Source organism: Pseudopodoces humilis, chromosome 6 (genome assembly GCF_049639895.1).
Source record: "Pseudopodoces humilis isolate 2021_Gansu_Grassland_sample_001 chromosome 6, ASM4963989v1, whole genome shotgun sequence".
Lineage (NCBI taxonomy): Eukaryota > Metazoa > Chordata > Aves > Passeriformes > Paridae > Pseudopodoces > Pseudopodoces humilis.
The window spans coordinates 39808376-39831549 of NC_142205.1; the positions used below are offsets into that span (position 1 = coordinate 39808376).

The following is a 23174-nucleotide window of genomic DNA, read 5'->3' on the forward strand; positions in this document are numbered from 1 at the left end:
GCAATTAAAAGTAATTTATGAAAAAAAAATCCTCTATTTGACTGAAAGAGAAACCCTTGACTGCTCAAGAACCTGGTCCGTTTCTTGAGCTAAAGGTAAAGCTCTGCACGAGCACAGCCTGCAGGAAATCTTTCATGCTTGATCTGCAGCTCATTTCTTATCCAGTCCCAGTCTGCTATTATTCTTCAACCAGTGTTCTTGGGTTAAGATCAGCATTGATTTCCATTTTTTGCACTTCCATCAGATGTGTGTGGAGTGCTCCACATAAAAAAAAATCTACCCTGAATTTCATCTTTCACTGGAACTTTTTATATGGGCTAGATGACTCATTTCTCCCATATCACAAGCTTTATTTAAAATGAAATGGTTTGGGGATATTGCTATGCAGAAAGGATTTTTTTTCTTCATTCCATCCTTAAGATGAGAAACTAACCTTTTCTATTTCCTATGGAAATTGCTTCCTGTACAGTTTATTTTCCTAGCCAGAATAATTGGTTGTTTTTTTGTTTGTTTTTTTTTTTTATTTTTGGGGGGAGTGGGAGTGGAAATAATTAAATATTTTAAATAAAAAGTAGCAATCATAAACCAATAAATGAAAAACCTAGCTTTATTTTACTTGACGTTCATGCAATAAAGACAAGACAGTTTTCACAACTAATACTCAATAGGAATTTCTGCCCTCCCCACCCAAAGAAAAAAAACATAATTAGCTCTATCTGAACCAAACATGATACATAACAGACAAATGCATGGCAATTTAGCATAATGCAATCCAGTCTGGGCAACCTTTCAACGTGTATGCACTTGTATTCATTGACTGGTTTTGACAATCAAGAAGAGAAGGAAGGAAATAGCAGTGAGGAGCATAATACCTTCAGGTCTGACCTTTAGGAGGTACAATCAATACCAATTTTAAAACCATATTAAAAGGCAGTTCTTACAGTGTGCAGCTACTAGCTGAACAAGTCTTCTGGATGACAGAACATATGACAGAAAAATCATCCGTATTAAAACTTTTAATTTGTTTAACACATTTTGTAGTTACTTCTTTCCAAATTTATGCTCATAGAAAATGTAGCTAGTTCTGGGATGCAAGGAAGAATGTAAAGCCATAAAGCTCTCAGGTAAAGAAAAATTACCCTGGAGAGATTAATAATAAAGTCTATGTAGTCTGTTGGAATTTAGTTGCCATTCCCATCATATTGGAATGATGCTGCATAAGAAAGTGTGATGAACTGCTGCTGAAGTGCACCCGAGTTTGGCATCATAGTATTTCACAAGCATTGATTTCCCTTAGATAACAGTGTATTTTGACATCCAAGAGAAGCTTTAAGTATATAAATGAAGGGGAAAAATTATACAGTGAGAAAAAAAATAAGTAATAAATACATAAACTCTATGCATTTAGTGAGCAAGGATGTTTTATACTTGTGGCTTTATATTTGCCCCTTTTATTGATATATTACTAGCCTGCACAGAATAATTAGGGAATACAGAACTTTGCTTCTCAATTCCAGCCTGAAGCCCACAGCTTGCAGCTGATTTATACATGAAGAGACAATCAGATTCTGCTTTTTGAAGAAGCCATTTTACAGAAGAGTAGTGGCTGTGGGTGACAAGCAAAGAGAAACATGGAATATTTCTTTAGGGAAACATTGGAACCGTATAGTCCCTTAGCAGAAAGAATAAAAATAAATGTATGTAGAGTTTTTATGGTTCTTTAGGGGCATCTGCTTCTTTACAAATCATAGCCTGACTAATTTCAAGATTTCTAGGAATTTTATTGTCCTCAAGGCAAGGAAAAATAAGCTATCACTTACATGTCAAGTAAAAATTTGTTTTGTGGATGGAAACTCTTAATGTGTGTTCATTTTAGTGGAATCTGATATAATTACTCATATATGACTGAACAAGGAGGAAACAATATGATCCTACGTATTCTATAGCACACTAAATAGGACTTCTGTGTATCCCTGAGCAGCAATATTGGTTTTTAGAAATGAAAAAAGCTATTCCAACAGATGATGATAGCAATGACAGTGACAGAGAATCCATTGCAATCCCTGCTTGAATTGTTTCTATGATTAGTTTCTTATCATAAAAAGTGTGCACCATGTTGCTAGTTTGAATTTGTATGGCTTTGTTTTCCAGCTCTTACATCTTTGTTGTGTCTCTGTCTGCTGGACTGAAGAACTCATTATAAAACTTTTGTCCTTCTGTGGATACTCACAAACTGAGATCGATTCACTACTTAACCTCACACTTGTTAATCTTAAGTAGCTTGACCCTCTTTGCTCTTTCATTCTGTTATCCAACTCTTTGTAGGTTGCCATTCATTCCAGTGAGACAAGGGAGTCTAGCTAGGGAAACCAAAAGAAACTGAAAATTGCCCGAAAAATAAACCTCATCTACTCTCTCATTTCTTCCTCCTTCTCTGAAAAATAGCAATCTACACAATAAATTTATTTTCAGTTAGAATAGCATCCACTTTCCTTACATTATTTGAATAATTATTTGATCTGGTGCACTTTATACAAAAGCTGATTTATTATAACAGAGGATAAAATATACAGTACTTCCAAAGTAGTTTCTCTTGGTTCTCGAAAAATCTTATTTTAACCCCTGTTAATATTAACAGGAGCTAGTAGATTTTTTTAATTGGGAAGGAAAAAAGAAACTGTGCTGTCATCCTAATTTTTAGGAAAGTGTTCCTGAATGCAGACACCAAATGATAAGAGACACGAAAGAAGTCTGATACTATTGCTTGAACAAAGACAAATGATATCTTCTGTATTTCCTCCATTATCCTTCTGAATAAGTAAGGAGCTGCACACTGAGAACCATAGAATATGCTGAGCTGGAGGGGATCCATCAGGATCATCAAATCCAACTCCTGGCCCTGAGCAGAATCACACCATGTGCCTGAGAGCATGTCCAAATGCTGCTTCAACTCAGGCTTGTAGCTGTGACCACTTCCCTGGGCAGACTGTTCCAGTACCCAAACACCCTCTGGGGGAAGAACCTTTTCTGATCTCCAACCTAAACCTGCCCTGACACAGCTTCATGATTTTCCTTCATCTTGTCACTGGTCGTGAGCAAGAAGAGATCAGTGCCAGTTCCTCTTCCCCTCAGGAGGAAGATGTAGACTGCAATGAGGCTTCCCTTCAGTCTCCTCCAGATTGTACAGATCAAGTGACCTCAGCCACTCCTCAAACAGCTTCCCTCCAGAGCCTTCATCACCTTTACAGCCATCTTTGGAATGCTCTTTAATAGTGCCTTTTTTATACTGTGGTGCCCAAAACTGCACACAGTGATCAAGGTGAGACCCACCAGTGCAGAGCAGGGAAGGACAGTCACCTCCTTTGACCAGCTCGTGATTTTGTGCTTAAGGATATTGTCCTTAAGAGCTTCTGGCCCTTACTGACTGGATGACTTGTGTCACTTTATACTGGGAGTTCCTGGGTCTCTAACACAGGCTCCCAAATTTTCACTGAGTGCATGTGGCCTCAACATTATATTTGAAAATATTTTTAATATTCTATATTAAGATATCCCATTGCAGCTGCAGTCTCTGAAAACTTCAAATGAAAAGTAAACTTGCATTTCAAAGCTGAAATGTCTCCATTTTGAATTGCTGTGATTATAAGATCCCTTTCCTTTAAATATTGCTCTGTAAGTGCATTGGATACATTTCAAAAGCTTTCAATTTCTTTTTATTTTTCAAGAGGGTTATGGGTTTATAAATGGATGGAAAAATGTTTGACTATAAAATACAATTTTTTGTCTCATAAAACTCTTCCAGCATATCTTGTAGAAAGAAAACAGAAGGATGTTCCACATCTTATACCATATAAACTTCCCTTATGCTGTCTTTTTTGCAACATGCTATCTGTGATAAACCCTATTGAGTGTTTGATGACTCATATTGATGAAGAAACTCCAAATACACAACAGCCAACCAGCAACTTCACTTAATTTAATTTACTTCTCTATGAAGAGAAGCAGCTGAGCTGATCTATTTTAAACCGTCTTTACTGTGTATTTTTCAGTGCTAAACTGTGAGTAGTAAATTATTAAACATGCCTTTCTTTCAAAGTGACAGGCTAAAATAAAGTAAGCCTCTTAATGAAAACTTTTCAACATGTTATTAGCAAGACAAAAGTTAAAAGCTGGTTTTTATTAGACTTATATTGACAAGTAAAAAATCAGAGAGAAGTGCTTTATTGCTTTATTTTTTTTCTCTTTCTCTAGAAAAATGATTTTTCTTATCTATTTTTACCTACACTATGGATAGCAAAAGGCTACTAGTGACTCCAAATAAGAAAACCGTAAGTGGCTATAAAAAGTAAAATATAATGATGAAGCAAATTTACTCCTAGAGCTTTTTCTACAAATGTACTGTCCAAGTACAGTAGTTGTCAAGAGAATTTAAGTAATATTTCCTTTGTATAGAGGAAAAAAAAAAACCATATAAAAATATTCATAAAAAATAAAAATTGGTGTATTCTAGGAATTCATTTTATTGCTGGAATGTCAACAGTTTTCCTGTTGGTAATTCCGCTCAACTTTTACAGCATGGTGGGATTGCCACTGGCAATCTTAAATACAAAATATACTTTGCATAGGAACAGAACCTGTGTAATTTCAAACTTCAAAATAGATGAAGGGTACCTCACAGAAAGTTCCTCCTTAAAAAGTGAAAGTGAATTCCAAACAGGCCTTAATTGTACTAGATAGATTAGAGAGGACTTTTTGCTATTACTAGATGTATTGCATAGTACTACAAAGCTTTTTATTGGAATAAAATGCCCTGCTTAGAGATGCCCTTTTATAGAAAAGACCTCAGAATCTTCCAGCTAGGTTTTTGTCTCCTTTTGGGCTCAGTGCTCCTTACCAATTACCTTCCACTATAAAAATTGGAAACAATAACAGAGCTAATGGTAGACGTAAAATGCGGAAAAGTGTCATGCAAAGGAAACCACCAATCTGCTCCAATCTCTTCCAGAAAATTGCATGGGGAAGTTTCAGAATAAATGAAATCCAGCTAGTAAGCTGCATTCAATGTTTGTTAGTCTTTGTGTTCTGTACAGATCTATGCTGAAAAACCTGCAGAAGCATCTAGGTGTCTGCTTATTTGCAGTACTGTTGTAGTACTAGGGGTTTTTTTGTTTCTCCAATAGAAAATTATTATTATGCTGTACATATCCGAGGTGTGTAGTTATCATTTCATAATGATGTTAACAAAAGCTGGAAGGAATGGTTGAAAGAGACTTCTTTTATTCACTTAAAATTATTTTATGTCAGTTTTAAGTACTTTCTATAGTCTCACACCTTAGACATCAGTAGATTTATTCATGTAACATGGCAGCTAAGTGGAAAGATTGAGATATATCATACAGAGATTTTTCTCAGCAGCATGTTATCTGCTATATATCTATATATCCAGCAGACTGCTGGATGTGGACAAAAAAAGATCTAACTATTCTATTTTACTTCTATTATTATTTGGACCGTTAGCATGATTGTATTTAAAATTTAGCCATATAGGAAACTTTTCAAGTTTAGGAAAAATCCCTTTTTCAGAATGTTAATAATAAAAATATGAAAAAAATTGTAAGAAATAGATTTGCTCATGTCAGGTGTGGGTTAAGATACATGTGTTTTGCAGCAGGAGGTTTTTGTGGTGAGGGAATGGAGGAAAAGCATGGCAAAGCTTGCTTGATATAAAATTTATCAATATAGGTTTATAAAAGACAGAATCCTGTTCAGGTAAAAAGAAAACAACAGACTGAGTACTAGCTAAAAACAAACTGTGCTTTCCTCACAGTTTTGGGGTCAAAAAGGATCCGGAGCTGCAAGTGATGTTATAATGTTTTGGGTTAAGTTTTGCAACAGCCTGGAGATTCAATAAGATTAGATTTAGAGAGTATTAAGCCTTCAGTATGAATGACTCAAAATTAATTTATGTATAAATTTATGTTTAAATTGAGGCATATGTGCATAACCAAGCAGTGGGAATACCTGAGTGGTTGAGATGGGGAAGAGGATTGTCAGACTTTGCTGTTTGACCATGACAGTAGAGCATTCCAAGTGGCCCACTGCATGGCTCTGGTGAGAGGCATACTTTTAGTAAAATTTTATTTGGAAATCAGTGATTTTCAGCTTGTTGTTTGGTATCAGATCCTAAGGCTTCTAGTTGGAAGTTTAAAAAAAAAAAAAATCAGGAAAAGCAAGTTTGTGTTTAGCTGACTAAAACTCAGCAAAGTAACATTTACAGGGCTAAAACATGAAAAAGGGAAGAAAATAAAAACAACAACTAAGAAAAGACAAAAGCTGATAACTATGTGAGAAGTGAAGGAGAGGAATTGCAGCTAGCAGACAAAAAGAAGAGAGGAAGATTCAGAAGGTAAAGACAGCAACTCTTGCTGAACCTTGCTTGAATTATTTCATATTGCTATTCTAGCAGTTTCACATTCTCAGCCACTCTCTTTCCTAAACTTATGTGGTCAGGGTGAGGTGAATCTGTATTGGTCTTCCTCTGACTGCATAGTACAAGGCCTTCCCTACTCACTGCTTGTTTTTAAGAGGTTGATCTCAAACTAGTTCTATATTTCTTTTCCTCAGGTGAAGTAGCATCTTCCTGAACTGCTTTATGGGGCTATTTTGTTAGATTTATACTGTTTGGATCTTCTGTGCAGTTACTTTTTCAAATTCTGTTTAACCAGTGAAAGATAGCAGTTAGTGCCCTATAGCAATTATTATGCCACTAGATTTCTTTTGTGATTTGGTGGGGAGGGTGAGGTAGAATTGAGGAGGTAGGTATGAAATAGATTTAAATTTTGTCTTCTTTTCCCCCTCTGTTAAGCATCCTCTATGAAGTCTAATTTTAGGTCTTAAACATCTATTTGTTGGCCATTCCATTCCCACTTTTTTTCTAAAATATTCCTTTCACCCAGGGTTGACTTTGTATTTATGTATATAAGGACAGAGAGAATTGAAAAGAAAAGGAACTCAAGCCTGTTAAATTAAAATTCTTAGAATCAAAATTTTTGGGTTTCTTTTTTCTTGTTTTGGTTTTTGTTTGTTTTTTTTTAATTTTTGTTTGTTTATTTCTTTAAGTTCTCTTAAAATGGACTGATAAAAAAATATCACAATAAGCTCCAGAGTTGCGAATAGCAATAGTAATTATGTTCCAGTGAATTTCAGCTTCTTTTGGTTTTGTTCTGCAGTGGAAAGCTACTAAGTTCAGTGTTCATCCCAGAAAATAAAATTGGCTTTTGAGGTTAATAAATAAATTAAAGCTGAAAATTTTTATGAGAAAAATGTGGGATTACTTGGTGGTAAAACCAATCCCAATTTTTCTGCTTTGTAATGAACGATGATAACACGTATACGTGGAAAAGTTTGTGATGAGAGAGGATGTTACACAGTCAAGAAGCAGATTACTGATGCTCTTCCATTGGAAAATAAATTTGTGGAGGAGGTTTGGGCTGTGTTGCTATTACAGAGTTAAAAGCACAGAAAGTCAGCTTAGTCTGTCACCGGTTCTCACTTAAGTGACTTGTTCAAAGGAAAACAGCAGCTCTTGACTCCTAAGTTTAAGAATGAGTGTATTCATGGTGTTTGACCTATTAGGACACAGATGTTCTCAATAGACAACGTCATATAAGTGAAAAGTGAATCAATGTGGCAGGTCTCAGCAGAGACTTGAGCAGGTTTCTCAAACATATGGTGAACCTTTCTCACTCTGTCTATACAACTTGCTCCAAATATGGCTTGAATAATTTAAAAATAGTTTACAATGCCTCATGACACCTGCTAAGCATAGATGACCTAGTGAACTATAGAAGATGACTAGATGACTATGAACTCAAATGAAGTGTTCAATTACCTTTCCTTAAGCATATGTATAAACTTTCCCAGCTACATATATTCATGTTATTGCTGTGAGGGATAAAACATAAAATTAATCAGATAGTGTTAAAAATTAAGAAATTTTGCATCTGGACACTAATATTTCATCTCAGTTTCCTAAGTCTGAGGAGGTGTCCAGGAGATTAACTGAAGACATTTTCTCTCATAGGAGCAGTACAAAATAACTGACAATTTTATGTATTTTTATGAAGCTGTTTATAGAAGGTGTTTTGACACGATTTATTTACCAGTGTCTGTGTGTTCCTGTCATGCTATATAGTTTGGATTTACTTATGGCAGCTTATAGGTGTCAGTAGCAGGAATCAGAGGAATTTCCACGTTTCACGAAGTCAAGTTACAAATAGGATTATAACTCTCCCCTCCTCCACATCACCCTCAGTTTCAGGAGCAAATGTTATTTGTCACGTTATACCTGGCTAATAATGATTGTAGTGCATTATATTTTATTGCATCATTAACAGACCTACTGTACCTAGTAAAAATAGGTAGTAGAATTGATTAATGTAGTATAAGTTGAATATTGCTTAATTCTCTGGGCTATTGGTAAGTAAAAAGAAGGCTTTCAGAATATGTTCCAATGTGATGAAATGCACTTATTTAGAACCCTGGGTGCCAGTATGCAGCTTGAAAACTTCCAAAGTCTGTGACAACATGCTTTCTTAAGCCAACCTGTTTTTCTTAATCCAATTACTTCTTAAAAAGAAAATTGAAGACTTTCCAGCTCCTGAAAGCAAAGCGTGTTTGAAAACCTGTTATGAGAACAATAGTCACTGTTTCTCCCCCATTGTTATTCATACCAATGGATGTCCCCACACTTTCTATGTTCATATAAAATATTCTGCCTTTTTTTCCTGAGCACAGTAATTTATTTTAATTGTAGAGCTTTCTTTGCCATCAATTGATTTCCACAACCAACCGTAAAGAACTTGTGCAAATATGAGCCAATCCCAGCAACTGAGGCACCACACATAAGGAATTTATTACTTATTAATCAAGTTTTCAAAAGTGATTATCCTTAGACTAGGCCAATTCTGTTTAACACCTTTTAGAAGGAGATTTTGCCTTCTGTGTTCTGTAAGCACTATTAATTTATACATTTGAGAAGTCAATTTCAGCCTAAGACAAAAAAGTTGATTTGAATGTATTGGAGCATGTATAGATGTATTTCAAATAGTAATTACTGAATTGTCCTGAAGGTTTTGTTATGGGCTTTTTTGTAACTAACCTACAGATGCTCCTGTAATCTTCCTTTGCTGTCAATTCTTTAAATCTAGAGAAACTAAATATACACTGAAATTTTTCCCTCTAACGAAAGCTTTTCCATGCACAAGAAGTTCAGGGGCTAGATGACAATCAAACACTGCAAAAGATAGAAATCTTTTTGGCAATATGACACGCAAGGTTCATTGGTTTAAGTTACAAAGCACCACAGAGTTCAAAGAAAAGAAATAATATTTTTGAATTATTTTTTCTTACCTAACCCAGGAGTTGTGCTCATATTTGTAGTGCAAAAATGTGAGTTGCAATGCTGAACAGACTATTACATGTCAACAGAGTAGCAAATAGCTCACAGGAGCTTGTCCCAATATTAGATTTAATATTAGTTCTGTTGGACTGTTTATTTTTGTGTGCTTCAAGCTATGAATTTTTATCCCAGTGCAAACACAATTCATTTTGGACATATTTCTCCAGAAATACTCTCTGTACTTTCTTCAGTTCTTCCAAAAAGCCACAGAAATACAGTTCACTATCTAGTGTATCTAGCTAAGTCATTAATGTTTTGTAGTATGAGATCAGCAGTTCTCCTATTCCAAGGTTTTTTTATCCCCTCTGTTCATCTTATATGGATGCAAGGATTAGAAGAACTTCATAACACCTTAAGACTTCTCATCTTTTTCTTAATGGTTCTTTTCTGATTCAGGATAAGGAATAAATTATTAAAGGAAAGACTGATAGCTTTTCCAGTAATTATTTTGCTTAAAAAAGAAAAAATAAAAATTGTATGCCTTCCTCTCTGTGTCCAGAATAGTGGCAGTTAGGAATTTATTTCCAGATCACAGAATATTCTAAAATAGAACTGACCTACAAGGTTCATCAAGGTCAACTCTTAAGTGAATGACCCATAGAAGTGTTGTAACCCCAGGCTTGGTGCTATTAATGCCATGCTCTAACCAACTAAGCTAATCTCACTAGATTGGGAAGAAACAAAATAAAGAAAATGTAAAAAAAAAAAAAAAGATTGTTTGAATTTGGCATAAATGAAATTGGCAATTATTATATGCACTTTGCATGACAGTTATTTTAACAGTTATTTAGTTTAAATCACTCTCTTTGTAGATATTTCTATTTTCTATGTACTGTGAGGACTGCTTTGTCATGTGTGTTCAGAATTAAGTAACTGTAAGAAATTCTATACAGGATGGTGTGCTCACAGTTAGCTAGCAGAAGGGCAACTTGTTTCAGGGCTTGATTTCAACCAGTTCCCTGATTTTCTGTATTACAGCACACTCAGTCCTCACCACCAGCCCATTGGAAGGTTCATTCTGTCCCATTCTAAAACTGGGCTGTAAGTCCTTTTTTTCATTCTTTATTTATTTTTCTTTCTTTATTTATTTTTCTTTTCTTTTTTCCTCCCCTGCAGGCTTCCTCTTCACTTGCTACACTCTGTAACCTCTGAGTCAAGCTCTTAGCTTCTACCTAAAGTAAGACCAAGCCTCATTTCCTCAAGGAAATTCTTTTAACCCAGTCACTCTTTTCAGAGAAACTTAAAGGACAAACTGAGAGCACGTATACTGTGTATATCATATCATTTTCTCTAGGTAGATGGAAAAAGGTAGGAAAGGGGAATTACAGAAGTAAAGAACTTAGAAAGATGGTGATATGCATTTATTATTCTAATTTTTTTAATGTCTTTTATAACTTGTTTATGATAAATTATAAGGAAATCTGGATGAGGCAACATGGTCTTCAATTAAAAAATTTCTGTAAATAAATTAAAAATTGAGGGATGTGTTAATCAAAAGGAAGTTATTCACAAATCATACACTTTCATGTTAATTTGTTTTTTGAAATGGTATAGAGGAAAATGTGCAGTCTATGTAATAGTGTGATTGGATGTACTGTGAGAAAACCTCACAAACATAAATATAAAGGTAACCAAGAAAAAATGCCCTCTGTTAACAGACTTTATTGCCCTAAATGCTAAAACCTGAGAAATCTCCTGTATCCCTCTTTCTTGCAAAGTGTAGCTCACCATTAGGCAGAAAATTGCACTGCCTGCATTAGCCAAAGCTGTCTCAGTTTAGAGGTGTTTTAGCATGATTAACAGCCTGCTTTCTGCCTTCCTATTACAGCAAATTATCCAAGAGTGAAAAGTGAATGTGGTATTTTTGCAGCTTTCTCGTAACACAACTAATAGTAAATAGAATTAAGCTAGAAGAGTTTCAGAATGTTGTGCAAGAAACAGATGAGTCTAGGCAGATGAAAGCAACTGCAACAACAGGCATGAGCCAAATGACTCAGATCTGCTTTATGCTCTGTCATTTGGCACAACAGTCCAATTGTAGGCAACCACTGCAGTAAGCTTCTGTACAATTCTTAACTGATAGCTACACCATTGTTGGGGTGACTGATGCAGCCAAAGAATGTTTCTGAAGAATGAGGAACAGCTTTGAATGTCCATTAACAAATTATTTCAGAACAGCCGCTGGCACCATGTATGACACCCTCTCAAGAAAATGAAGATTCTTGTACCCAGTGAAAAATCAGGTTCAACTCAAGCAGTTTTAGACAAAAGAGAAAAAAATTAAAAAGACATTCAGTATTGACTTAGGCCAATATTTTGAAACATATTTTGTTTTTTTTTCCCTTTTCAGAAAATACACCCACCCCCAAATCCCACAGGCTTGTATTCCTGATACATCTAACTGAGGAATCTGAGCTGCTTGGATATCAAAAACTAATGGGAAACCTGTGAGTAGCTACCTCTTTCCCTGACAAAGAAATTTAGTCAGTTAATTGTGTCACTCCTTCACTCAGAAATTCTCAGGCATGTAGTTGATATCCTATACTGGGCATCTTGAAGTAATTCCCAGTCTCTACTTGGTAGTTTTATTCAAACCCTAAGTATCTGGTAATGCTGGCCTTTATGCCTTAGTCTAAATATATTTTTTGTGCTGGAGATTTTATGTGAGGAAAGTACACATTGTACCTCACTAATACAGGTGCCTTTACAGTGACATTTATAATTTCCTTTCTGGTTGCCAGGGTGGACAAAGCAAAAGAAACCCCCACAGCCCATCCACTTTAGAGTTATACATTAACTGAAAAGAATTGCTCTGAGGCTGAGATGATCCCTAGGGCATAATAGATCAGAATAGAAAAACTGATAAAGCCTTATGTCTTGTAGTATGAACAGCATTTTTATGATATATTCTGTTCTTCTTTGATACTTCTACTCTTATTTCCTTGTCTACATACATAATTTATTGCTTTCTAGTAGGTGGAAGTGTGATGTTGCATAATTTGTTTAGATTTTCCAGGGGAATAATAAAATAGATTTCCTTCTTTTGTTTTACGGATAAGTAGTAATTTATGTTTTTAACGGAATCTGAGTGACATGTAGAAAATGATGTATGATCTCCATCTATTGCAAAAAGACTCATAAACACTGCTCCAAAACTAGCATCCCATTCTCATTTGCAAGATTATATGCCTGCTGCAGTAGAAGCAGCATTTGGTTGATTTGTAGCAGAATGTGCAGCAAAGGTTTTTACTTAACCAGGCGGCATCTGAGCCCTGCTGTGAGCAGCAAACTGTGATGTCCCTAGTTCACACAGTACATGTGTCCCGGAGAATTAAGATTCTTTCTTCTAAAGGCAGCACCTTAATGCTGTGCCATGAAACCCAATTAGTTACTTAGTCCTGTTTTTAAGGACAATGCAAAACTTTGGTGCTCATTTATGTTTGAAATGCTGATGATGAGCTTCAATAGTGGTGTAATTCCATAAGTCAGTTAAAGTAACTTGGCTTCTGAGTTTGAAAAGCCCTTTCTGGGAAAAATATTTTAGCAGCTCTGAACTATTTGGCTCCTGGAAAAGTTTGGAGCTTTCAGCCAGTTGAAGGCATGGCTTACCATAAAATAATATGGTGCATCAAATTTGTGCTGAAAGATGTATGTATAGATAATACTAGGGGAGATTTGAGAGGGCTTCACTTGCTTTATGTGATGAAGTGGATAATGGGAAGAAAACGTTGAGCTGTGCACTAGACTGCAGTCAGCTTCAGAAACAGTGATTGTCTGTCTAATATGAAAATAATACTTTGTAAGTTACTCTTCAAGTCTATAGACTGCAGTCAAGAGAATACAGTTTTTGATCCCATTTCTATTTTATTTAGGGTCTATGCAAGTGCTTGGAATAATGTTTTCCTACACTGTCATACATTTTGTCACATCTATGCAAAACTTACAGCTGCATATTTAATTGATCTACAATTAAGCACCCTCTCTGAAGTGAAAAACATTCACTGTTTGTGTGTGTTTCTTCACAGCTCCTTCTAGTAACCTTGCAAATGCTGTGCAGGCTGTGCTATCCAGTTCCCAAACTGCCAGGCTACTGCCAAGGAAAAATAAGAGATTTTCTCGCCAGTTCACAGTTGAAGTTCTTGTGAACACATGTATGTATTCAGGAGAGAACTAAACTTAGCTTTCAAAATAATCGCTGTATTTGTGAGCAAACAGTTCAGCAGAACTGGAGTTTATGTTTGTATGAGTATTATGTGAGTTTTATTCATTAAGTTTGTCAAGTAGAAGTTGTCCCAGTTTTTAGTCAGTCTCCACAAGCCTATTTAGTTTTTAGAAGCAGGAGATCAAGTTGTGTTAGAGGGATAGAGGCCATACAAAAGAGATGCTTATCAATATGTTAAATAAAAAAAGTGAAAATAACAGAAATAATGAAATGGAGGAAAACTCGTATCTTTCACTCAGAAATTGTTATCAGTTACATATTAAGTCAGTGTGAGTTTATAGTCATTTTGTTTCTAATACCTAAAATAATCCCCTAAGTTTTCTTGTTTTCTCCTTACATGCTTCCTGTACTGTGTGGTACAGATTCTGTTCTCCACTAAGGACAAAGCTTGAAGTGTTTTCACATTAATCTTAAGCAGGACTATTACCAGCTTGCTATTTAAGAACAAAAATAAGGAAGAAAAAGAAGGAATAACAGTCTTAAGTGATTTTACAATTGCTGTGTAAGACTAAAAATCTTACAGCAGTCAAACAGCAGTTCTCTCAGTGATGAGCACTGAGTCTTTACTAGTTTTAATTGCAGTTGCAAGCACTTTATACCTTGTTATTCCTTTTGAAATTAAAACTGCATACAGATCAAGCAAAGCAGCTATGAAATAGAACAAGTATTTTGAGGCTTAGAACCCTTAAAACTACTTTGTGTATCCTTTTCTTTTTAAAGGCAAACACTATCTGCAATGTCTGTGAGAAATACATGTGTTAGAGATGTTCCGTGACCAGTTTTGGGGAGGCTGGAGGACAGCTGCACTTGCTTTTAAAAAAACAGTTGCAAAGAGAATAGCTTTGAAGAAAAGGATTGGTTTTGTCTGTAGAGAGATGGTTTGCTGATTCATGGAAAGATATGCTAGCTATGAGTAGAAATACTTATCTACCTATGAATCATACTTTGCATAATCAGAAAAAGGGAATGCAAGCTTTGAATGTTGTTTGTGTTAGATAATGTCCTTAATAACATGCTTTAGTTTTGCCTTCCAACTGAAATATTCTATTCTATTCTATTCTATTCTATTCTATTCTATTCTATTCTATTCTATTCTATTCTATTCTATTCTATTCTATTCTATTCTATTCTATTCTATTCTATTCTATTCTATTCTATTCTATTCTTCTATTCCATCCAATCCCATCCCATCCCAATTTTCTATTCTGCTCTGCTCTGCTCTATAGAGGAACTTGCAAAGCAGTTAGATCTCTTTCCATAAGCAAATTTTAACACAGTGCTGCTGAGGAGGAACACATTGTATTGTGTTCACATCTACTTATTGCTGCTAGATATGGATTAAAGTTTTCATTTTCCTTATTTTGTGCTAACAATTGACTCTATCAGAGAACATTATTAAGTTGAAGGAATGCTCCATTCACTCAGTGTGAAATCTGAAAAGTTTTTCTCATCTGATTTATTATGCCACTCTCATTCTGTAAACATACAAAATGTTGTAGCTAGTCCTTGTCATTTTCCTGACCAAATCTATAACAAAATTAACTAATTTTTGGAATCAAGAGTTAGTATTTGCTCTTAGAATTTTTAGTTTCTTATATAGTATAGAGGATTGGTAACATGATGTTAGGGGAAAAAAATATGGAAAGAATAAGATGCTTGCAGTATAGGCTCATGATTTTTACACAGGCTATGATTGTTATTATTTTCATCCATTCTGAATGGAGTTGGAGGCAGGTTTGGGAGTGGTGAATATCTGTGAGTAGCCCTGTTGTGATCTTATGTTTTTTATTTTATATTAAGCAAAATGCTTCTTGGGAATAAAAAAATATTAAGTGTCTGAGAAAATACCATTAAATACTTGTTCTCTACTGCTAAAAATAGCAGAAACATATTAAAATAAAATATTGGGTGGTTACTGTTTATTTGCTTATGCCAGGACACACAACTATGAGATGGCTGCTGTTTCATTCATCTCTGCTTTTGGTCCCCTTGGTCGCTGTGGACATCTTATGTAGTTGTCTCAGTCCCCAGAGCTGCCCATCCATGTCTCCAGTTGTTCTCTGCGCTCTACAGCTTCCCTGGTGTAGTGGGGACAATTATTGTTGTCTTGGTGAGCAGGGTAAAACCTCTCCCACTGAGACTTGGGCAGCCTGCTACAATATTTTCATGTCCTAGAAGCTATACTCAGATAACTGCACAAGCAGTACCCTCAAAGATGATCTAATTCTACGAAACATACAAATACATTTTCTGCTATTGAATCTTGTGTACTGAAATAGAATGGATTGTTTGCTTGTTTAATGTTCTCCTTGAAGTTTTAAATGCTGCAATGCACAGATAGAGGAGAATTAGTTGTGAAGCATTAGACAAGGAAGTCAGTTTAAACTTTTGTCTAATATGATTGAAACATTCCCAGTGCCTGAGTGATTCAGTTGTTGGTTCTGTTGTTGTTTGGTAGGAACTTTAAGCTTTACTAATGGAACAAATCTTTTAGATTTATTCCTTTTGAAGTTTACATAGATTCTGTACATGTATTGTGGATAGGAAGGTCTGTGGGTAAGAAATACTCTATCTCCATGTCCTTGAAATGTTTGAGAAAAACAGATGTTTCAGGCTTAATTCTAAAAAACTGGACATTGAGTATGAATTTTGTTATTACAAACTTGAAATTCTACATCTGTGTGAGCAAGTTTTACAACAGTAAAATGACTATGTCTGATATTATACAGAACCTTTACTATGCATTTCTGAATGCTGAGTGTTTTGCCAAACATATTTTGCAAACGTAAAACAGTTCTCAGAATGACAAAAAAAAATGTCTTGAGATAACACTATAGAAAGAAATATATGGGAGTCCTAGAAGAGATGTGCACTGCAGCTTCTGTCAGCTGAAGCTGCAGATAACAAATTAGCAGAATGTGAATTTATTCACATTTGCCTTATAAGAGGGAATGCTGTAGGTAGGTAGGGTGCCTTGCAAAATCATGGACCCTGCACCTGTAATAGATCAGAGGTAGGTCTCAATAACAGGTAATGAGCAGTGGAACAACTGATCTGAACTGTCAGATGCTAAACAGATGACAGAGGAGCAGAGAGATCTCTTCAATCTTTAGGCACAAAAAACCCCGTACATGTATGTATATACCAAAAAGTCAGTGTGTGCTTATAATTCTTGATCAAATTGCACCATTCAATTGCAAAACCAGGACAACATTTCTGTTGGACAGAAACCTGTCTACCTTCATATAATTCTGAGGTTTTTGTTTAACAGAGAGCCTCACAGAAAGGAAATGTATTTGACCTCAAACCCTCAAAAAGATTTATTTTGGGGATCATAGACTCAGATATAAACTTTTAAGCTTGTAATGTGAAGTGAACAGCATTCTAAATTACCTTTGCCTAAAAACACATTTGATAAGGTGCCAGAAAGTAGATGTTAGGCTGCATAAAACCAACTTTAAAGGTATAAAAAAAAAGATAAATAGGATGCAGAGATGAGACAGGATATGCATGCCACAGTACTGGTTTGGTCTCAGTGTGACACTTGGGACTTTAATTGCCTGGAGCAATTTGCAGCATGCAACTTTGTTACCTAATATTCTTTGTGTTGTCTGATAACAAGTAAGAGTTAAAAGGCATTCACTAAACTTTGAAGTGGGTATGGTGTGTTGTGTGTTCTTTGCTTTTCATATTATCTTCTTGATCTTGACCCTGACCCAGTCTGGTGCTTCACAAGAAAATGCAGCCTTGCAATTTTTATTCAGTCATGGTGAAGTGGAGGAGCAAGAGGTGCAAAGAATGGATAATAAATGGAAATATTAGGGGTCAGATTTGGTTGGTATGACTTTTATTTACTTCAGTGAAATTACCTGGTGCAATTCAGTCAAATAGTAGGAAGAATTTCAGTGCGTCTGTGTGAAAGCCTGGCTTGTTAAAGCTATGTACAAATAAAGGTATCGTGCTAGTTTTGGCTGGGATAGAGTTAACTTCTTCAAAGTAGCTACTTTGGGTGAAACTGTTGGTAATACAGAGATGTTTTTGTTATTGCTGAGCAGTGTTCTTAAGGGTCCAAGGCCTTTTCTCTTCCTCATTGCACCCATCAGTAAGGAATCAGGGGCACAAGAAGTTGGGAGAGGACACAGCTGGGGAGCTGAAACCCACTGACCAAAGGAATATTCTATACCTACGGCATTATGCTTAGCAATAAAACAAAGGGAATTAGTGGGGTCCTGCTGCTCAGGGACTGGCTGGACATTAGTCAGTTGGTGGTGAGGAATTTTTTTCATTTTCGTTACTTGTCTTTCTTGCTTTTATTTTCTCTCTCTTTGATATTTTCATTTTTCATTACAAGTTGCTATAACAATAATAGTTATTATTAATGTACTGTCTTGGTCTCAACCCACAAGTTTTCTCACTTTTACCCTTTTGATTCTTCACCCCCCACCCACGTGCTCTGTATACTTCTACATGGCAAATGGAATGGCAAAATTAATATTGAAATGAGAGAATTGAAGTTATATCAATGGAAAAAAATATTTATAGTACTGAGTTTAAGAAAAGGAAAAGTCTGTGGACTACTCATGATGAAACTGATCAGCTTATTAAATGCTATTATTCCTAAAAATTCAGTTGATAATATCTCAGATGTTGAATTTGCCTCTATGAAATGCATTTGCTGTTATAGACAGGATAAGGCTATAGAGCACAGAACAAGTTGTAAGTCTCTATTTCTAAAAAAAATGTTTATTTTGAATGTTGGAATCAGAGGAAGCTGTTTTATTTTATTCGGAAATGTTTATTTCTTGTTGCAGAAAATTCACTGTTCCTGTGTGGGGGAACAAAAGTAAAAACCAGAGAAAGAAAAGACAATGGGAAAAGAAACAGATTTTTTATAAGACAAGAACCATTTATCAAATTAAGAATAACAAAAAAAAAGCTTAAAAAGAATTTGCATTGTCTTTCAAATGTGCTTACACCAATATTATCAACACAGAGGAATTCTTATTACATGTTGATTCTGAAAAGTGAGAGCTCTTAAGAAAATGAGTTGCTGCCAGAAGAAGAGCACAAAACATTTTCTTACAGGAAAAAAACAAACTACTTCTCTTTAACTTAAATGGCATTCAAAACACATTTATCTTATGGCAATGTGAAAACAAAATTGGATTTAGTCTTTCAGCTCAAGAGAGCCTACAGAAGAAGACTTTTATTCCCAGGTGATTCAAACTCTATTTATCTTTTAGCCACATGCAAACTGTTCAAACCAGCTTTTTGGATTGAGTGACCTTTTTCAGAAGAGCAGAAATAGCATTTAAAATAACTCTTGTTGCAAAGTGGAAGCATATGTCTGGGTCAAAAGTTAGCCCATTGTCAGCAAGATTCTCCACAGCTGAGGACAGCAGTGATTGCAGTATGAAAGATGTATGAATAAAAGTCTTTTCTCAAGAAATGAAACAAACTTTTTTCACACTCATAAAATTGTTAGGGCTGTAAATAAAAGATACAGGAAATAAAAGATTAAAGTGATGTCTGGAAGTGTACTGAGAAAATACACACTAAGAAAAAATTCATGTTTGAAGCTAGGTTGATCTAGAGAAGAACAAAATCACTTTATGTATTAGAAATAAAATAGTATTTATGTAATCATATGAGAACGACTGAAAAAAAAAAAAAAAGAAACCAAAAATTTAGAGAGAGAACAAAGAACATATCAGTAATTCCTAAGGAAATTTTTATAGTATGTACATTCTTAATCTGAGACTGATTCAGGGAACCATAAGGACTGTGCTTTGGAACACCACACTAATATTAATGTTTGGAATGGCTTGAGGTTTCATGTATTTGTTTTTTAGGGGGTTGTTTGTTTTTTTCCTTTTTTGCTGTTGTGTTTCTGTTTTAATAATGTGCCTTTGAATTACAGTATTACAAAATAGGTTCACAGACTGAAAAAAATACATTGTTCTGAGTGTTCTGGATCACAGGACAAAGTGATCATACCTTCTCAAAAATCTCTCAAGTGGAAAAAAGGAGATATATATAATACAAAGTGAGGAAATAAAGAAAGTAATAAGGAAAATGGATACAAATAAGAAAATATAGATTTTTTCCTTACATTATTATTTTCTCACTATTACATTTCAAAACAGAACTAGGCTGCTGGTAAATGTAATCAAACAGATTGTTGTCTTGGGGCTGCCTCATGGCTTTTCAAGCCCTGTGGGTTATGGCAATGAGGCAACTGTTAAAAATAGTAAAACTGTCACACTGTAAGGGCCACACTAATAAACTCAAGGTTAGTTTTCCAGATCTGATAAAGAAGGATAAGAATGCACATAGACATAGATTAGATGGGATCGTCTTTCTCATCATCTTCTTTAATAAAGCAATCTGCTTTAAAAAAGCGAGACTGAACTTCCCAATGGGTTTGGTTCATCAGACACAGAGAATGATTATTAAAGTTGTGACTTATAGATGCTGAGCCACTCATAAAAGTCACTGATTTAATAAAAGAGAAAATTATTCAAAACCGTTTACATGATTTTCAGAAAAGTGACAGAGAAGTGAATTCCTGCTTATTAATTAATGCAGTTTTTCTTCTTTGCACTCTAATTTCATTCTGATGGTCAAAATAATCGTTTCATCTTTACATGGTTTCTGTTCTGGTTTGGGCTGGGATAGAGTTCATTTTCTTCAGAGCAACTGGAACAAAGCCGTGATTTTTGGATTTAGTACAGGAGTATTGTTGATACTGATATTCCAGTTGCTGCTCAGTAGCCCTCACCTTAAATCAAGGACTTTTCACTGTCTCATGTTCTGCTACTGAGGAGGTGCACAAGAAGTTGTGAGGGAGCACAGCTGGGACCGCTGACTCACACTGGCATTAGGGACATTCCATACCCTAGGGCATCATGCTCAGTGTATAAACTGGAGCAGTTAGCCAGGAGCAGACAATTATTGCTCAGGGATGAGATGGGCACTGGTGTTATGGCGTATTATTCCTTCCTCCTCCCCCTTTCCTGCTTGCCGTAATCCCTCTGCTCCCAGACCAGACCAGGGAAATCGCCCGACGAGTTCCAGTCCACTGGGGGTGGGAGGAGGTTTGGCAAGGACAAAGATAAAAGATGAAGGAGGCTCTCTTTTCTGGGACACTGTCCCACACTACTGCTGAACCACTCCAGGGGAAAAAGAGACGGAGTACAAAACGGCGGGGACTTTTATACTGGGGGAAGGGGGCGGGGAGAGAGTAGAATTACAACCAATGGGATGAGACCAAAGGGGTGGGGCGAGGGGAAGGAACCAACACCACAAAACCGAGGGGGAGGCACAGGGAAAAACCATTTACAATAAACATATTACTTCAACATGACACCTGCTCTTATCATCATAATTTCACCTTGTTCCAATTATTTAACTGTTCTTATCGTAACACATGAATTTTCCGTTTTTACAGTTCTGCTCCCTATCCCACTGGGGCAGAGGATGGGAATGGGAAGGTCCACTGCATGGATCTTAATTGCTGGGTCTAGGAGTTAAGCACATCAGTGTCTTATTTAACTTTTCTCCCTCAGACTTTGGAGTTCAATGAAGGTAAAAAGTCAAGGGAAGCTTTAAACAGTGCATCTTTGAGGGTAGAATAGCTGTGGACATTAAATTGCTTCTCTATGATCTCTTGTTCATCTGGTAGAAAGTAATTTTTTTCAAAGGTCAAATATTGCTTGTGGCAGGGACCACAACATGAATCTTTCACTTACTTAGGATGGAGGTACATTAACTGAAAGTCTGAAACCACATTCATTTCTGCGTTTTCTCTCTAGCCTGATAGATCTTCGTTCGTATCTGCAGTTTGAAGGAATGCCACCGGTTCAACTGAGAGAAATGTGGAAAATGTCTGATTAGCTACAGTTTCTAGTGATGAATCGATTACCATCTATTGATTTACAGGTCAAACCTAAGAGACAGCCTACAGAGGTGAGTGAAAATGTTCGTATTCCCAATTTCCCTTACATCTTGAAACTGAAATTACTGATCTTGCTATTTTTAATACAACTTCTATTGCTTTCTTTTTAGTTATTTAAATGACATCTTACAGAAGATACTTTTCTACACCCCTTATATTATTTTACTTTAGTTTTTGAGTAGAGCTTCAGTTTCACATTGGGATTACTTTCACATCTTGCTCAATCATATTGTTTCTTTTACTCACATCTATATCTGTCACATCTCATCTTCCTTCAGTCACTTTTTTTTGTGCTGACTCCTAGGTGCCTAATTTGTTGGGGATTTTTGTTCCATCTCTGTAGTTTGTTTTTCTGGGCCTTAACTACTACTGTCTTATTCATGATCTCTGGAGTAATTGTTACCAAATTTTTGCTTACTTAGATTCGGATGCATTTCATGCAGGTACATCCTTTTTAGTGTTGCCCAGCAGGTTTCTGTCTTTGTATGGAGATTAAAAAAAGGTTTTTTTTTTCCTAATTTTCATCTTTCTAGTTGAAATAATGTTTTTTCTTCTTTTTTTTTCTTTAAAAATAGAGATACTACATGCAGCAGTGTGTTGAACATAATTCCCCTTTTGTTCTTGGCATTTTTACTTATTACTTTAGCTGGATGATATATAGAAGATGGGATTAGGTCTAAAGTATGTATATATTATTCATGTGTAGTGTACTGATAGAGAAAGTGTTATTTGTCTTCCAATTTTATATCATTATTAGTTATCATCAATTCCTTTTACTTTCCAGGGTTTTTTTCCTCTTAGAGCTGACTCGTCGTTACACTGTTCCCTGTTTACTGCTATCTATATTTCTCTTCTATTATTTAGCACTGTTATGTCAAGTAACAACTTTAAGGCAAAATCTGAAGAAAACTGTACTTTTGGAAGTACATCCTCTGTGTTTCCTGATATACAGTTGTAAATCTGTTAACATTTCCACCTTCAATAGCTTCTATAATACTTGCTCAGTTCATATGGAAAAATATTAATTGCAGGTGTAATTAATTTCATTTGGCCCCTGTATTGCTAAATTCTGTCAAATTTCCATGGCATTTCTGAATTTTATGCTTCTGTGTGCGTAAGGTAAAATGTCGGTCCACAATGTTAAATATCCATCAGTAACAAATATTCTCAGCTGATTTTTAGGTATTAGTTTAGCTGATGAATCATGGCTAATTATTGCATTTTCTCTATGTTTTTTGCAATGAAGAGTTAAGGTTGGTTTTAAAAAGTTATTTGTAGTTTTGAAAGTAGCACAGAATATGTTAAATTAACCAATTCTTATTAAAAATATATATGGAACGTATACAGTGGTGATTCGCTCTCTCCACGTGGGAAAAAATGGGTTTGGGATTTTTTTCTGTTAATTGGTAGGCTTTGTAACAGACCATCTTGGATAGAAAAGTTTGAACAAGCTCTATTCTTAAAATAATTTGCTGTGATCTTAAATACTGAAAAGTAGGCAGGATCCCAACATTCACAGTCCACTTCCTACGCCT

At 35.5% G+C, this 23174-nt stretch overlaps 1 long non-coding RNA gene across 1 annotated transcript in view; it reads left to right on the plus strand.

Annotated features, from left to right (window-relative positions):
- Window positions 1–22766, plus strand: part of LOC148184153 (uncharacterized) — a 95556-nt gene extending 72790 nt beyond the window's left edge. Inside the window, exons 2-4 of the long non-coding RNA XR_015772801.1 lie at window positions 11811–11907; window positions 21497–21650; window positions 22424–22766. This is a non-coding gene — a long non-coding RNA (uncharacterized LOC148184153). The remainder of the gene's footprint in view (window positions 1–11810; window positions 11908–21496; window positions 21651–22423) is intronic.
- Window positions 22767–23174: the final 408 nt, after the last annotated feature.